This window comes from Diabrotica undecimpunctata, chromosome 4 (assembly GCF_040954645.1).
Source record: "Diabrotica undecimpunctata isolate CICGRU chromosome 4, icDiaUnde3, whole genome shotgun sequence".
In the NCBI taxonomy this organism is placed as follows: Eukaryota; Metazoa; Arthropoda; class Insecta; order Coleoptera; family Chrysomelidae; genus Diabrotica; species Diabrotica undecimpunctata.
In genome coordinates, this window is record NC_092806.1 from 8,706,335 (window position 1) to 8,725,414 (window position 19,080).

The following is a 19,080-nucleotide window of genomic DNA, read 5'->3' on the forward strand; positions in this document are numbered from 1 at the left end:
CTTTTATTGCTATTTTGTAATCGCTTACTTATTAGGACATACCGTTTCATATTAATCTTATATTATCTATTCAGTTTTTAACTTTGCGTTGTTCAGTGTCTAAGAGATTTTTATCTATATAACCGCCTGGGTGTTAGATCATAGTATGCAGTTGTAATTACCAGTTCTTCTTCCTGACAGAAAAGAATTACTTTTCGATAATTAACAGCAAACACAATCACTTCTAATTGTTCTCATTTATTGGGAAACAGTGAGCATTTTCACAGTTGTATGAGTAATATGATCAGAACATCGGAAGCTCATCTCGACCTCATAGTCCTTTTTTTTTCAGTCTATAACCATTTATTTCTCTTTAACTGCCAAAAATTTCTAATACTATTTTTAACATTTATTAGCAACATCAATGCTATGTGAATTAATCATTTTAAGTTTATGCTCTAATAATGTTAATTTATCATAAATTTAGATCAATTAAAGGAAAATTTCTTTTAAAACTGTAAAATACGATAAATAATCCATAATAACATTACTCATTCCTCCAAGAAACAGTAAATTATCCTTCCGAATTGATCTGATCGATCAATTACTATTACATAAATGGAAATATTCATAAACCTCATAACCGATACATTTGCGGTTTTGTTATTTAGGTATAATAAATGCCATTTCTTTTATTTATTATTCATTGATGAAGCAAGATATTAATTTACAATATTTTTTGTAATTGGTATTTCCCTGATACAAAAACTAGACGTTTTTTAAGAGTTTTCGTTATTTAAAGAAAATGCACCTGCAAGGTAACGTTTTACGTCGGTAATTAGGTAATTAAAGCAAGAAAAAAGAAATACCAAGCATACTAAACAGGATATTTATAAATCTGTCAAGGGTACTTATAGAATATAATGTAATTTATCTAAGCTATACTAATAATCTTTGGATACAGAATTTTTTTTGTGAATAAATTGTTTTTTTAAATAAAACAATGAATTTTTATGGAGTTATATATAGGTGCGTTATGGATATTGGCGATCATCAAGGCTATTCGATATGTTTTAAGCGGCAACAATACCATTTTCTGAGGATATTTAGCTAAGATATTCGTCTTCTTTCTACAGTTCATCTATACTCTATTTTACCTTGGATTCGGAGCGTAAGATACAGTATTTTTCTCCGTGCAATATGTCCGAGATATTGGACTTTTCTTTTATTGTCTATTTAGCTTGTTTTTCTCTTTCATTCTATTTAAGGGGGATTTTAATCCTTGAATAAGGAAAGAAACAAATGACAAAGTCATAGGAAAATACTAGGATGATGAAACAAATGGAAATGGGGAACAGTTAATCGAATTCTGCGAACAGCACTCTCTAAAAATCTCAAACGAATTCTACCAGCGTAAAACATACGTAAACATGCATGGGTCAATAAAAACCACTGGAAATGAATCTACCTAAATTCAATTTTAATGCACTGCAAAACGACTCAACATCATTTTTATATAAGTTACGGCTTAGCTTAAAATTAACAAACCTGATCTACTGCTTAGCCTATAATACATACCTACCACGACATAATTATTAAAATCAATGAAGTGGAGTATGAAGCGCTCGGACGATCCCAGGGAACAAAAAGCTTACTTCATTGTGCCGGACAAATGACATCCCGAATGCAGTACACAAGAAAACTTTACTTTACTTTTTCGTGTCTGGATCCGACTACAGTTTTTCTGTCCAATATCGAGCTACGTCTACACCCATTGTATTTGCGAGCCATAAATCATCGAGGGTGCACTGTGATGGGCAAAGTCTGCATACTTTCAGGTTCAGCTGTTGTCTTCAAGACCTGGGGGTTTGCACCCACTTGATCCCTACAAGTTTCCGGAGAAGGTTGTTTTTCGTAGAAACCTTTTGTCTTGTGCTCTGACAGTGGAATTTATACGTTGGTGACCGGTCTAGTATTCTTCTTCTTAGGGTGCCTTCTCCATTACTGAAGGTTGGCTATAACTACAGCAAATTGCTCTCTATCTTGAGCTGTTTTTAGTATGTGTGTCCATGTCTGACCAGTCTCTTATATTCTTAAACCAGGAGCATTTTCTTCTTCCTGATCCTCTTCTTCCTTCCACTTTCTCTCTCTGTACCCATTCTTCTTAGCACCTCGTTGTTAGTCACGTGCTCTATCCAAGAGATCTTCAGCATCCTTCGAAAAACCCACATCTCAAAGGCTTCTATACGCCTCATACTTGTAATTCCGAGAGTCTATGTTTCCACTCCGCATAGCAATATGAAATAAATAAACGTTTTTACAAATTGGTATCGGATATCCAACGATAACCTAGAGTTTATTAGGAATTTTTTCATTCGTTGAAATGCGGACCTAGCATATTCTATACGTATTTAGACCTCGTGGTCAAGATCGTTTGTTATCCAGCAACTAAGATACTGCAATCTTTGTACTGGTTCTATATGTTTGTTATAGATACAAATATTAATGTCGACATTTGGTGCACGTGTAACAGCCATTACTTTTGTTTTATTTGTGTTTATATTTAATCCCAAGCTATCTCCCTCTCTGGACATTCAAAAGTCGTTGTAAACCCTCAGCACTGTCCGCAATAATGACGGTGTCGTCTGCGTATTCTATACAGCGTTCCACGTTAAGAAAATAACATTGCGGAGATAGGGCCATGTATTTCTTATGGACGATAGAAGCGCAGCGATGCCACGATGAACACAAGCACGATTCAGGGTTGTATAATTTGTATCTTCGTTTTCACTGACATGAATTAAATTAATGTTTTTTAACGTAATTGACCAAAAATGCCCAATAGAAACAAGAGATGAAAAGTAGGGAAAATGATTTTAATTAAATAAATAGTATTTACAAGAATAATTTTATTTTATCTTATTTTAATTCTAGTAACGACAGTTTATTTGTTTTTCGGTAAGAGTATCATATACCATGAATCATAGAAATCAGTAGAAACTATTGCTTAGTTAAATCATGCACTTTGCCGGCTATTAAAGATTTAAAAGCAAATAAACGGACCGCTTGGAATGCATATATATCTAATTACTAATTGCAACTTAAAATAATACGGTGTGCGTATGTCAGCGATTTTATGTCGTTCTCTGAGACTATAATGATAATAAGGCTCTGTGGTTCTTCAGTTGTTATTCTGACTTTACAGTTAAATGTTAATTGAAAATGGAAATTCGAAAAATATATCGACAATCTAGTAAACCGCATGCCTGAGAGTTTTGGCAACACTGATCTCCATAAGCCTAATGTTATTTTCTTAACGTGGAACGCTGTATACAGTTCTTCTATACTCTATTTTACCTTGGATTCGGAGCGTAAGATACAGTATTTTTCTGCGTGCAATATGTCCAAGATATTGGACTTTTATTTTATTGTCTATTTAACTTGTTTTTCTCTTTCATTCTATTTAAGGGAGATTTTAATCCTTGAATACGGAAAGAAACAAATGACAAAGTCATAGGAAAATACTAGGATGATGAAACAAATGAAAATGGGGAACAGTTAATCAAATTCTGCGAACAGCACTCTCTAAAAATCTCAAACGAATTCTACCAGCGTAAAACATACGTAAACATGCATGGGTCAATAAAAACCACTGCAAATGAATCTACCTAAATTCAATTTTAATGCACTGCAAAACGACTCAACATCATTTTTATATAAGTTACGGCTTAGCTTAAAATTAACAAACCTGATCTACTGCTTAGCCTATAATAGATAGCTACCACGACATTATTATTAAAATCAATGAAGCGGAGTATGAAGCGCTCCCAGGGAACAAAAAGCTTACTTCATTGTGGCGGACAAATGACATCCCGACTGCAGTAGGTACACAAGAAAACTTTACTTTACTTTTTCGTGTCTGGATCCGACTACAGTTTTTCTGTCCAATATCGAGCTACGTCTACACCCTTTGTATTTGTGAGCCATAAATCATCGAGGGTGCACTGAGATGGGCAAAGTCTGCATACTTTCAGGTTCAGCTGTTGTCTTCAAGACCTGGGGGTTTGCACCCACTTGATCCCTACAAGTTTCCGGAGAAGGTTCTTTTTCGTAGAAACCTTTTGTCTTGTGCTCTGACAGTGAAATTTATACGTTAGTGACCGGTCTAGTATTCTTCACCGGTCGGTGCATTCTCCATTACTGAAAGTTGGCTATAACTACAGCAAATTGCTCTCTATCTTGAGCTGTTCTTAGTATCGAATGTGTGTTCATGCCTGTCCAGTCTCTTACATTTTTCAACCAGGAGCATTTTCTTCTTCCTGGATCTCTTCTTCCTTCCACTTTTCCTTCCATTATAAGTCGTAGGAAGTTGTATTTTTCTCCTCTGTAAATACGTCCTAGATAACTCATTTTTCTGTTTTTTACAATATTTAGGAGTTCTCTCTCAGTACCTATTCTTCTTAGCACCTCGTTGTTGGTCACGTGCTCTGTCCAGAAGATCTTCAGCATCCTTCGAAAAACCCACATCTCAAAGGCTTCTATACGCCTCATACTTGTAATTCCGAGAGTCCATGTTTCCACTCCGTATAGCAATATGAAATAAATAAACGTTTTTACAAATTGGTATCGGATATCCAACGATAACGTAGAGTTTATTAGGAATTTTTTCATTCGTTGAAATGCGGACCTAGCATATTCTATACGGGCACGTATTTAGACCTCGTGGTCAAGATCGTTTGTTATCCAGCAACCAAGATACTGGAATCTTTGTACTGGTTCTATATGTTTATTATAGATACAAATATTAATGTCGACATTTGGTGCACGTGTAACAGCCATTACTTTTGTTTTATTTGTGTTTATATTTAATCCCAAGCTATCTCCCTCTCTGGACATTCAAAAGTCGTTGTAAACCCTCAGCACTGTGCGCAATAATGACGGTGTCGTCTGCGTATCTTAACTTGTTTACGTATTCTCTACGTGTTGTCTACGACAGCTGTTAAATAGATCGAGCACCCATTGTCTCGCTTTTTGCCCGAGGTGTTTTATCTGCTCTGTTAGGATTTCGTCCACCCCAGGTGATTTTCCATTTTTCATACAGTCAATACCATTTTTGAGCTCTTCGATGGTAAATGGGTTTCGCAAGAGAGTTGTTTCCTGGTCTTGAGTTCTTATAATCTTTGGAGTTTTGCCATTCAGAAGCAGTTGGTGGGCTATCTGGTTTGGCGTTATTGCACATAGCTCTTTCATCTCTGTGGGATCACCATTAAGTTTTTTGATCATATTCCAAGCCTGCTTACTACTGTTGTTGTCTGGAAGCACATAGTGTTTGCTGCAGTCTCTCCCCTATTTCTGCCGTAACTTCGCTAAATGGGTCTTTACTATATTCTTCGGTGTACTTTAATGAATGCGTCATAATTTTTGGGGATCGGGACTATATTTTTCACTTGTGTTTCCAATTCATCAGCAAATTTTTCCCAGTTCGCTTTTTTGAAATTAAACCTTCGTTTGAAAGGGATTTTGGGAGCTTTTATAGCGCTGTATACGGTTATTCTCACGGGCCTATGTTGCGTCTTCGGTATAGGCTTATATACCTTCCTAACGCAACGGTCCTCTAAAGACATGCTGATGAAGGTGAGATCAGGGTTGTAACCTTTCTTCCATATTTTGCTCTGGAACGAATAGGGCAGTTTTGGGTCATGTAGAAGTGCCAGGTTGTTTTGTTCAGCACACGATTCCACAAGATCTCCATTTTTATCAGTTGAAGCGTAGCCTCAATGAACATTATGACTATTAAAATCACCGAGAATGAATCTGGTTTTTTGAGAAGCGAAATTTTTTGGAGGGGAGAAAACAAAGTCTCTCCAGGGTGGTTTATACACAGATGTCACTGTGCAGGCTCCTATTTCGACGGTCAGAATTTCAATGTCGTTGTAGCATGTTTTTTCAGCTGATGTTACATCAATATCTCTTCTCACGAAGATGGTGCTTCCATGTTTTCCACTTGGATGTTTAATGATAAGCTGCATTCCCTCAACGCTAGGTCTATGTGCTGATATGTCACGGTGAGTCTCTTGTATACATAATATATCACACTTGTGGATTTTACACAGTTCAGACAAAATTTCCTGTTTATTACAAGTAATACCCTCAATGTTTATGGTCATCATTGTCAGTGTAGGCTCTGAGAAGAGCCGTTGATTCTCGTTACTTTGTTCGGATTCAGTGTTGGAAGGATTAGCCGCCCAAGGGGCGTTTCCAGGGAGCGCCAGTGATATTTTGTTCTTATAATATCACTTGCGTGAAGGTTCCTTCCGTGCTCCCCTACACAACAAAAAACAACCATATATCAAAGGTGCCTGCAAACAAATGACCCAGATGATTCACGAACATATGCAAGATCAAAGAAAGAAGTAGAAAATCTAGTAACTAAAGCAAAAAAATACCACACGGGGAAATAAATGTGAAGAGCTTCATAAATATATAGTCAACAAGATTAAGAGAAGCATGAAAAACGGTAAAAACTTAAGAAAAAACAGAAAAGAAAAGGGTACAATAGATTTAATAAAAGAAAGATCTTGGATCGAATATTACTCACAACTTCTGACTGAAACAACACGAAACTACTTTTTCAGAAACTGTTAAATTTTTTTTAGACGACTTACCCAATAAAAGCAGAAAGATTCTATGCGATGCGGTGACTTGAATATTAATTACGCTGTTACTTGTGCTACCCAATTATCCTTGGTCAATATATTCGAATCGTATGGTTTCACAATGCACGTTAATTCTCCTACAAGAATGACTAAAACAACATCTACCATAATCGATTATATTGTCTCAGATTTCTCACCTCTAATGTACGCTCTACAGTTGTATTAATGCAGGACTATCTGATCATCATCATCATCACGTAGCGCTACAACCCTGGGTGGGTCTTGGCTGACTGTACAACTTTTTTCCAATTTGTTCGGTCTTCCATCAACCTAGGGTCAAATGGAATGTTCATTTTCCGGAGATCTGCTTGGATGTTATCTCTCCATCGCATTCTGGGACGTCCGAGTGGTCTTTTGCCTGTGGGAATCTCTTCCCATACCAGTTTTACAAGTCCATCGTTATGCAGTCTGTCCACGTGGCCTGCCCATCTTAGTCGCTGTGATTTAATTTCTTGGACAATATCGGCGTCATTGTAGAGTGCTTTTAATTCGATATTGGTTCTAATCTTATACTGGTTTGTGGTGATGTCATGGCGAGGTCCGAAAATTTTTCGTTCAAAGCGTCTGAGCTTTTCTTCGTTTGTTTGGTCATGGTCCACGTTTCGCATCCGTATGTTATTACAGGTCTGACGATGCATTTGTAGATTTTGATCTTTGAACTCTTTGTAAGATTTTTTGATTTTATTAGCTTATCCAGTGCGAATAGACAGCGGTTTGCAGATTGGATTCTGTCTTTTATTTCTTCAGTAACATCGTTGTCAGCTGTGATTACGGCCCCCAGATACTTAAAACGTTGTACTCTTTCAAAATTGAAGGTGTTTATCGTCACATTTTGTCCTATTCTGTCTCTTCGTGTCGTTCTATTTATACACATATATTTCGTCTTCTCTTCATTAATCTTCAGCCCTACTTCACTTGTTGCTCCTTCCACCTTGTTGAAGATGTCTTTCGTGGATAGGATGGAGTTTCCAACGAGATCTATGTCATCTGCATATGCGAGTAATAGCTTGGGACCTTGAACCGATAGCAATTCTGTTTTTATTTCGGCCGACCTCATGGCTTTCTCTAATACAAGGTTAAAATGTAGTGATGAATAAAGAAAAGGAAGTCATATTTACGATCAAAAAACGAAAACTGCAATTGTTTCGGTCAGCATTTTCGAAAATACGTATAGCCCTGATGATCGCCAACCTTCGGAACGAAGATGGCACTTGAAGAAGAAGAAGAAGAAGAAGAAGTTTCTTGTCCAGACACCCTCCCGGTCAGTCGACTGGGACTGACAGTCAGACATTACCTCAAGTATGTATATGCGAATATTTCATTCACATTGTTATATTTGTACACAAACTATGCAAATATATAGTGAGGAGACATACATTAATTAGTAGATATGATTTTAAAATTTTAGATATTTGTTATCCATGTCCACGCCATAATTGTTTATTAAAAAATTGTCCAAACCCTCCTGGCGCTCCCCTAAATTTTTACAGTTTTTACAAATAAATAATTCAAGACAAGAACAACGTCATAATTGAATAAACTATATTTAGCCCACAGATTTTGGTATATGAAGAAACCACCAATGTACGTCGACAGTTACAGGAAACTGATGAGATATGACGACCAATTATGTAAAAATAAAATGTAAAAAAAATTTGAATATATTATATTTAAGCCACAAATTTTTGTGTAAGAAGAAAACACCAATGTACGTCGAAAACTACAGGAAACTGATAAGATATAAAGAGCAATTATATAAAAATAAATACTAGTAATCTATTCACAACTCCTAGAAATTCTATTTCTGAGGAAAATATAAATATTATATGGAATTAGACCTGAAATGCAGAATTATTAACAAAATAATTGTCAGTGATACATTTTCGAAGTCCTGAAGACTTGGTGGAGAGTAGTGTAACACTGATTTATTTATCACTACAAAAATCGCCTCTCAATAACATTTTTACCGCTATCATTTGATGTAGACAAAATAGACTCGCCGTGTTATGAAATGTCTAAGTGAAGTCGAGGCTTTTCTTTTAACAGCAGCATGGCTTCTTTCCACTAAAATACGTCCTTCAGTTACACTAGGGGTCACCAGGATTCAACTTCCCAACAAATTTAAATAAAATTTAATATATGAGAAAAATCTGTCAAAACACAATAATACATCAGTTCCCCTTAAAGAACTAACTAATTTGGTCACTACTCTTTCTCCCAATAGTAAACTAGTATTATTTCCTGTTTCCTTTCGCTAATATATATTAAAATCGTGTACATACCCCGTTGCAGAGTCGCTTCATACCCACATCTTTATTCCCCGTTTGATGGGTTTCATGGGGAGGAACTTAGGGAAGACGTTTGTCTGACGTAAATGGTAGTTTTAGACATCCATGATGTAATATGATTTTCTCGCATTGTCAGGCTTTACAATATCAGCGAAATACATTTTGGGAAGGATCAGTTTACAGAAATAAATCGAGAAATTGCCCTTTTTATTGCCAAATTTCCTAAAGAATCATTTAGTGACCAATATTCATTGAAATATGAAACTGGATTGTTTGCCATGATTAGTGTGACACCCAATACAATCATAATTTCATGTTCATCGGTAGGAATTCTTTTTTTCTTGTCGTTGTTTCCAAATTTCTCTAAACGTAAGTTCGTACAATGTGCAATATGTCGAATGAGGCTTCTGGGAAAGACGTTTAGAAAGATTTCTATTTCTGTCATGGTATGAAGAGTAAAATCGACTTTTTCTGATGGAACCGAAAAACGTGGTAAAAACTTATAAACTTATTGCCCTCGGAACCTGAATCTATTTCGTGACGCTCTCGTTCTTCTCCTCCTTCGCATCCTGATGGATTGTAGTCTTCATCATCGGAGCCACTAGTCTCAAAAGGATCGCAATGTTGCCGCTTACACAAATGATTCTTTTAAAATTGTTTTTAAGTTCTTAAAAAGTCGGTTACGATAAAAAATTATATAAAAAGGTTCAGATTTAGTCCAACAGACTTGATGATTTCGTGACTGGGATACATACGTCCCGTAAGACTAGAAAGGGTTAAGTATCGTAGGGTTTTCCGTATCAGCAGAATCAAAACCTACCTGAGTATCACGGGATGGACAGTCAATAGTGGTAAAATACTAATGACAACTGTGTAACCTCTAATGCAAAGAAACAATGAAATCGAGTCGTCAATATTGGACGAGTAGTCGAGTGCACAGTCGGATAAAATGAAAGCAAAACTAACAAGCAGTACATCTACTGATAAAAAAAAGTAAATAGATGATTTTCAGTGAGAGACATACAAATGTTCCACATAATATGTGAAGTATTCCGTAAAAGAAATACGAATATGGTAATAGAGTTAATTAATAACCTCATCTGAATCCATAAAAAGAGCACTAGTAAAGAGGAGGATTGAAGTCTCACTAATACAATGGATTCAGTCAATGCTAAAAACGAGAATCATCACTGCTGGAGGAGAATCTGTGACTGTGATAGCGGTAAAGAGGTGCCCTCAAGGGGGAGTATTATCGCCTCTGCTGTGTTCTTTGGTTGTGGATGACCTTCTCACTAAGTTGCATGATTCTGGTTTTATTACCCAAGGTTACGCAGATGATCTAGTTGTTACAATTAGGGGCAAGCATGACCAGATTATATCTATTCTCATGCAAACTGCTCTAAACGAAATTAAAAGTTGGTGCTCGAAAGAGGGCTTAAGTGTCAACCCCAGTAAAACGACTTTGATACCTTTCACAAGGAGACGTAAATACAATTTAGAGGCTCCAACTATGAATGGCATCACATTAGACTATTCCAAAGAAGTAAAATATCTGGGGGTAACCCCAGATCAAAAAATCACCTGGAATAGTCATAGTGAAAAAATTTTATCCAGAGCTTTGGTGGCAAGTTGGACCTGCCGCAAGACGTTTGCAAAGACTTGGAGCCTACAACCGAAAATAACTATCTGATCATATAAAACAATAATTAGGCCCATGGTCACATACACATCATTCGTATGGTGGCTAAAAACACAACAAACAACAGCTAACGCCAAGCTGCAAAAAGTGCAGCGGTCAGCTTGTCTGGGAATCACAGGGGCAATGTCAACATGTCTCACTGCAGCTCTAGAGGCGATGCTGAACCTTCCTCCCTTGCAGTTCTGCATAAGGAGGGAGGCAGTAACTACCGCCTTAAAACTGCGACAGACACAAACATTGAAACCTGGAGATCTAGTTGGCAACTTGAAAATCTTAGAAGAAATTCCATTGGATTCTAAGGACATGCCGACAGATGCTATGCCAGTCAAATTCGACTTTGAAACACCATTTGAAGTGGTCATAAAAAACCATCAAATGGGTGAAGAAATTGAACCAAAAGTGGAAGAAGGTTGACTCGTATGGTATACGGATGGATTTAAGATAGATGAAAGGTCAGGAGTGGGAGTTACTGGGCCCAATTTCAGGCTATCTAAATCATTTGGAACCCCAACTATCTTCCAGGCAGAAATACATGCTATAGACGTAAGTGCCCAAGAATGTCTCAACCGAGACACTATTAGGGCAAAAGTCTTTATTTTATCAGACAGCCAAGCCGCCTTAAAGGGTCTAAAGTCATTTACATGTGAGTCAAAGTTGGTTTGGGACTGTAAAACAATCTCTCAAGAAGCTGGCGGAACGCAACAATGTAACTGTGATGTGGGTGCTAGGTCACAAGGGAATTGCCGGAAATAAGGAAGCTGACAGCCTCGCAAAAGAAGGAGCTAATACGTCATTCCAGGGTCCGGAACCCTTCTGTGGACTATCGAAAAGCCACATCAGAGAGGAACTCCGTACCTGGGAACTCAATCAACTAAGATCATATTGGTCTAACACACCAGGACAAAGGCAAGCAAAAAAGCTCATAAAAGTGTCGCCTACTGCAACAAACCGCCTTCTCGAAATGAGTAAAAAAGATATCAAAATGATCACTGGCCTTGTCACCGGTCACTGCCCTCTGAGATATCATCTCAAGAAGATGGTCAAATCAGATAGTGAGAACTGTCGTTTCTGTCACAATGAAAAAGAAACGGCAGAAAGAGAAACATACCAAATTTTATGCAAGAAGCTGGGAGAAGCTAAACTTTTGAATGTGTATTATATGTGTATTATAAATTATCGGTTCTAAGTATTTTACCTGATTAATTCTTATTGTGTAATTAATTATACATTTTGAAATAACCCATTAACGTAATAAAATAACCCAAAATAACCCAAAAAACTATATAAAATTTGCTAGAATTGGGTTTCGGTTATAATTTCTGAGAAAATATTGTTAAGATATCAGTAAATGGTTTTATAATGTCAAATTATAATTTTTGAATATTTTAATAATAATGAGGATAAATTAATGATACAGCTCATTACTATCATCACTTTGAGCATTTTTAAGCTTAATAAAAATTTTTGTTGCGATACTAGTTAACGTTTTCTTAATATTATCATTGTTCTTGTGCTAGAATAAGTTTGAGAATAAAGAGACTTCGTGGTGGTCAAACGAAGTTCAAGAAAGTATAAAAGAGAAGAGAAAATTTTGACAGATTCATTGTCGGAAACCTACAACACAACAATTCCTACTTCTCAGTATTAATAGCTCAAGTATCCTATTATTGCAGATTTCTTTCTTTAAAAAAAGAAGAATTATTTTAAATATTGGAAGTATATACTAAACCCATCAAATTTTGGGTAGTATATATTTAAAAAATATATTTTAGTTGTTATAATTTAACATAACTATTTATTATATGGTGCAGATAAATAAATATTGATTGTCGGTAATTCACAAAGTTCTATTTTATTTACTATTTAGTTTGTTTACTATTAATATTGGCTATGAGTACGTGTGCTTGGTTGTATAGTAATTTCCAGCCATTAGTCTGTCAAAAAGTAACTAACTTCGCAAAAAAATAATTACTAAATTCACTAGACAGTTCGGACTGAAAATAGCGAACCGAGTATACGTCACGAGTGAGGGGAGTACGGAATAAATGGGACACCCTATATATTTTTTCATATTTATATTCCTCTCATAATTATTGTCATTATAATATTCGGCTTTGCATTACTATACAGAGTATTTAATGTGGGGTAAGTTTACAGGGTATTTAACAAGTTATGACCATTTTTATTTCGAAATTTCTATGAAATCAACACCGTCTATATAAAGAAGTAATGCATGAACAATTATTTATTTTATATAGTAAGGTAAACAATATATTGTAGTTTTTAAATTAAGTTTAATTGAAATCATTGACTAAAATTTGTATACAGGGTGAACTACGATTTTCTCAATTTTTTTTATATGGATCACCCTGTATTTTATTTTTTAGAAATATTGTATTTATGACACTCTTTCATTTCTGTATAGCATTTCCTATACCTAAACTCATTATTTTTTGAGAAATTTTTGGTTTTCTTCAAGTTTCGGGAACACATTCAATTTTTGTAAGCAGAAATAAGTATTGAGTATTAAGTGATAATATAACAAAATTATTTTTATTCAATAAGTAACTGAAAAAATATAAACCATAATAATATGTAGTAAATGTAACAATTAATGTGATATTAAGGAAATAAGTCTAAAGTAAATGTTCAAAATGTCCACCTTCAACGTCTACAGGGTGTTTTAAAAAAAAGGTAACCCCGTCTCTAGGGTAGATAAAAAACTGAAAAATAATTGGGGTTTGCTTAGTAAAAAATTTTTGTAACGCCATCAGTTTTCAAGATACAGGGCGTTGAAGAAAAAAAAATTTTACGCATTTTTTACGATTTTGCCGAAACTACTGGCAACATTGTAATGTTATGTCTAAATTTTATACGAATATGTTTTGGAAGCTGATACATCCCATGAATTTGTTTTTATATCTGATTCTCATAGAGGGCGCTAGTTACACGGATCGTACTAAGTATTAGTCAATATAACTTTTTTAAGAGTATAATTATTAATCAAAATTTCAAGTAAACTTAAACATCATTCAATTTTACACGAAAAAGGTACTCTTGGTAAAACTCGATACTGTGTACCGTTTTCGGAATATTTTGATTTGAAAATTATGAAGTAATAATTGATGCTGGTAGTAATGATAAAGTTCTAATAGGTATACCTATATTTTCTCCAAGTGTGCCATGGAAATCTGACATTTATTGATTGTTATGACGATAAATCAACAATAATTAGAGTTTTGAAACCTTGTTATTTGTAAAATCAAATCAAAATGTACTCAAATGTTGAATACACTGACATGTTATTAACCATAGGCGAATGTTTAGGATGTCAGAGAGTGATGAGTGCATATCAGAAACAGAAAACAATACAAGTAGTGAGAGTGAGGAAGAAAGTAGTGATGATTCTGCTCTTCCTTCTACGTACAACATCCTGTAGAACCTTCTGTAACAGATCCTTCAAAAGACGGTAATATCCAGCGCTCTCTCGATCCTCCTTACCAACGCGGTTGTTTTTCCACGGCCAATGTTATAAATAATGTTCCAGAAGTTACAAGGTACGCATGTGCACGAATTTTAGATATCAAAAATTCATTTGACGCCCTCTTTTCTGACATAGTTGCAAACCAAATTATAAATATGACCAACATGGCAGGACACTGTGTTTTTGGAACAAACTGGAAAGACTTGGATAAAATTGGTTTTCAAGCATAGATTGGTCTTTTATTGTTAGCTGGAGTGGAATGAAGAAACGGGTCGTAGTGTATTTCGAGCAACAATGTCCCTGGAAGTATTTACAAAAATTTATAAGACTACTAGACAGGATAGGAGACGTACTGATAAACTTGCTGTAATACTTGAAATTTGGGAAAAATGAGTAGAAAATCTACCAAAATTTTTTAACCCTGATGAAAATGTTACTGTCGACGAGCAATTAGTTGCCTTTAGAGGCCGCTGTCCCTTCAAACATTACATTCCAAGCAAACCAGCGAAATATGGCATAAAAATTTCGGCTTTATGTGACAGTAAAAGTTCGTATGCTCTAAAATTGCAAATCTATACAGGAAAGGAAGCAGGTGCCGCCTCGGAACGGAATCAGGGAATGCGTGTGGTGTGCGACTTGTGTAGTGATTTTGAAAGGCCACAACATTACTTGTGATAACTTTTTTACATCATACAATTTGAGACAACTTCTAAAAAGAAAAATACAATGCTGGGGACTATAAGAAAATATAAGCTAGAGCTTCCAGCACAAATTGCGAATAAAGAAGTTCATAGTTCGTCTTTTTACTTCACGCAAGACACCACTGTTGTTAACTATATTCCTAAAAATAATAAAAATGTTATTCTTATCAGTACTTTGCATCATGATAAGGCTATTAGTGATAGAAATGACAAAAAGCCTCAAATTATTTTAAATTACAATTCCAGTAAGGGAGCAGTGGATACTCTAGATCAGCTTGTTGGTATATACATGTAAGAGGAAAACAAATCGCTGGCCTTTGATTGTTTTTTATAATACGCTGGACGTTTCTGCCTACAACGCTTTCGTTTTATGGACATCAATCAATCCCCAATGCTACACCAACAAACTTACAAAACGGCGAATTTTTCTTGAGGAATTGGGAAAATCAATGGTGAAACCACTTATCCTTTCCAGGAAAAATTTACCAAGAACTAAAGACTCACAAGAACTGGTAAAAAGAACACGAACAGAAGCGAGTAGAGAAGATGGAAATTCTAGTGAACCGTCTATGGACAATTTACCTCCGCCTGCTAAACGAGCACGCTGTAAATTTTGCTCTAAAAACGATAACAAGACGTATGTCACAAGATGTATGTCACAAACATAATTTTGTAAAACCCATTATTTTTATTACTGTCCCAGTTGTAAACTAAAGTAAATTTTGTAGGTATTTGTTCTTAGGCTTTTCTGGGAAAGAAAAAAATGCCTTTTATTTTTGTTAATAAGGTTTAATTTACATTAGCAACATAATTTTTGTTTAATTAACTATAATTTTTTGTTAATAAAGTTTTGTTTAGCACCATTAGCTTATTTTATTTCAATTAAGGACCGTAAACCATGGTTGGGTCATATTGGCCCAAACAGTACATTTGTATAGTTGACTCGAACGGTACAGCAAGGTTAAAACGAAAAAATCCTCAAAGAGTTCACGCTATATTCAATGAAAATTATTTTATTTTCACCAAATTCCTGATAGTTTTTCGATTGCCACTCTATTAATGTTATAAATATGTAAACATTATTATCCGTTTCCATTTGGACCATATTTTCAGCTATTTGTATAAAAATGAAGGCATTATGTATGCCTAAGTATGAAAATATCCATAATAATTAACTTTCTTTGGACTCCTTATTAATTTCTGTGTATTTTTAACTATTACTTTCATCATTTTTGTAGATAGATCGTGTCATCAAATTTTACTTAACGTTATATAGTGCTTATCTCAAAAATTTACCACATTACGTAAAATTGTAGAATGTAGAATCGAAATCTCATATTAACGCATTACAAATGATCTCTCAACATTACGAAACCGCAGAAGAACCAACCGCTTACAAGACCAGAAGCACGGGTTTTGGTTTTTCTGCGGATGGGACGGCATGGGGAGGTACCACCTACTCACCCGGCGCTACGTGCGTTGTTTACTTCTGGTAAATCCCGGTGTTACTTTTTACACACGTCTAACTAGATTATCCCCTCTTCGTCTTCGTTTATTGTCTGTTATATTTGATGGTATATCTTAACGAATTTTATGCCAAATGGTGTGATAGTGCGGGAATAGTTGAATGGGAGGTGAGCGCGACTTGTGAACGTGATAATTGGGATTTAATTTGTTCGAAAAGCGTTTAATTGGTGAGTAAATATTATAATTATAGTAATTTTGTTTGTAAAAAATATTATTGTTATTATTTAAATATTTTTTAATTTTAAAATATTGCCTTTTAAAAGGAAATTCACACTCAAACATTATTTTTTTTATTTACTTAGCAGGTGAGATCGTCGGCTTAAATTTTAAAAATTTTTTTTGTTTGTCTCTGCATCGTTTTGTATTCATCTTCGTTCCTTTACTCCCTGAGATTCCATGTTCCATTAATCTGTCTATTTGATCAAACAATCGTAATCGTTGTATACTATTTTTTTCGATTACATTTTTCTTCTTAATGTTGCCCCCTAAGACTAAACTTTATTTATATTATACTATTTGTGCCCTTAATTTTTCTTTACGAGCGTCAAGTTTTTCCTCTGACAACTCACTATAATTATTTACAAATATATGCCCTATTGAGTCGTCATATCGTTTTAATTTTATATTTTGTTAAATATTTCAACGCATATTCATCCGCGTCTGGACATAGTTTCATTCATATTTCTTCACTGATTTCTGACATGTTCTTTACATATCCATTTTTTTCTGCATTAGTTCGGAAATCATCTATCTATCTCTTTTGGGCGTTACCACTATATTTTTTCGACTGCCTTGGTCTCCACTGTATGTTACTGTGTGTCCCGTAGTGAAATCTTCAGCATTGTTCGCTTCATGGCCCTCTCTTTAATGTTCTGACTTCTCGCATAACATTTAATAAGTGGTGCGGTCTCTAAAAGAGAGGCAACATACATCTATATCTACTCTTTGGCAAGTTTACTGTTATTCTTCAATACGTGTGTCAATTTCCCAAAAAAACTGCCTTATATTTATGTGCTATTTTTGATATACTATAAATGATAAAATTTTATAATTACAAACAATAATTTTTACTTTTCGATTACTTTTGAAGGAAGAGCGGGAGTCCGTAATTTTAGTGTTATCATTGTACCTTAAAAAACATATAGCTATTTTTTTTAGCCCACTAGGTGTACCTGGGACTGAGATATGCTCGAAAAGGACAAAAATAGCCGTTTTTACCCTATATTTCAAGAGCGATATCTCTGAGCCCAGGGGACTGATTTTAACTCACGATATCTCATTTTTTTGTTATAATGTCAACTTTTTGATGAAACAATTTATAAAACTGCAAAAGCTAAGATTTATTTTATAAGTCAAGAAGTACGAGAAGAAAAAAGTTTTATGATTGTCAATTCGTTGTCAAAATTTAACCAAACAAGGAAAAAAATTGTAGAAAGAGGTATATTAAAAGATTTTTAAATATCTTTCAAAGGAGCATTGGTAAATTACAATTCATTTAGCCGATTCGAAGATACAGCCTTTTAGAAACAGCCAGTTTTTCAAAAATAGCATTTTTTATAATTGGTAAACTGATAGTACTTTTTTCTGACAATCTTAAATTGCATACAAATTTACGATAAGGTAGTTCTATATGTATACAACAATGTCTATATATCGAGTTTTTTGGCCCGGGCCTTTAACTATTTTTTTTTGACCGCCCAAAAATTGAGCTTGAACTTTTTTATCTTATATTTAAAGAGCTATATCTCTGAGCTCAGTAGACCGATTTTAACTCACAAGGTCTCATTTTTTTTGTTATAATGTCAAATTTTTACAAGACCGCAGAAGAAATATGCTTTATTTTATAGGCCAAGAAGAACGAAAAGAGAACTTTCAAAGTATTATGATTTTAAATTAATTGTCAAGATTTAACCAAACAAGGAAAAAATTGTAGAATAAAGTTAACTAAAGACTTTTTTAATACCTTTTAAACGAGTATTAGTAAATTAAAATCTATTTAGTAGATTTGAAGATACAGCTGTTTAAAAATAATCAGTTTTTCGAAAATCGCATTTTTATCGTTTGTAACTGACAATCCCAAATAGCATAAAAATTAAGACGAAGGTTTTCTTTTTGTTCATACAACTATAACTTCTGTCTAGTACAGCTGCCCAATCTGATGTTATTTTTAAATTATAAAAAAGAGCAATACGGTATCTTTTTGGCCTCAGTAGAAGAACAAATTGCAGAAGCTACTTCAAAATCACGGGATTTTAACTCTTCCCTCTTTATATATTCTAGAAACTGTTTGCTTAATTCGTAAACACCTACATGTTTTTCCAGAAAGACCTAATCATGACTGCTCAACTAGAAATTCAACCTTTGATGTGTATTTACCGATCTTGTCCACTGAGTTAGTAAAGAAATCTATATTATATTCGGCAAAAGAATTATACAACCATCTCCCTTTGTAACTTAAATCTACAACTTCTGTCCTAACGTTCCGTAAATTTACAAAAGCCTATATATACCTGAAAGACAGATAGATAGGCTAAGGTAGTTCTATATATATATATATATACAATAATGTCTACTTATTGTATTTCTTGGCACGGACCTTTAATTATTTTTTTTGATCGCTAAAAAGTAAGCGTTTTGCTTCAAAACACATTGTCATGTGGTCGCTAATAATTTCTCTCATCTGTTT

At 34.6% G+C, this 19,080-nt stretch overlaps 1 protein-coding gene across 2 annotated transcripts in view; it reads left to right on the plus strand.

Moving 5' to 3' along the window:
- The first annotated feature begins 16,441 nt into the window (after positions 1–16,441).
- The window catches only part of LOC140439119 (uncharacterized), a 43,373-nt gene continuing 40,734 nt past the window's right edge, over positions 16,442–19,080 (plus strand). For both annotated transcript variants that reach the window (XM_072528819.1, XM_072528817.1), the window contains exon 1: positions 16,442–16,561. The gene's annotated coding sequence lies outside the window, so the exon portion shown is untranslated. The remainder of the gene's footprint in view (positions 16,562–19,080) is intronic.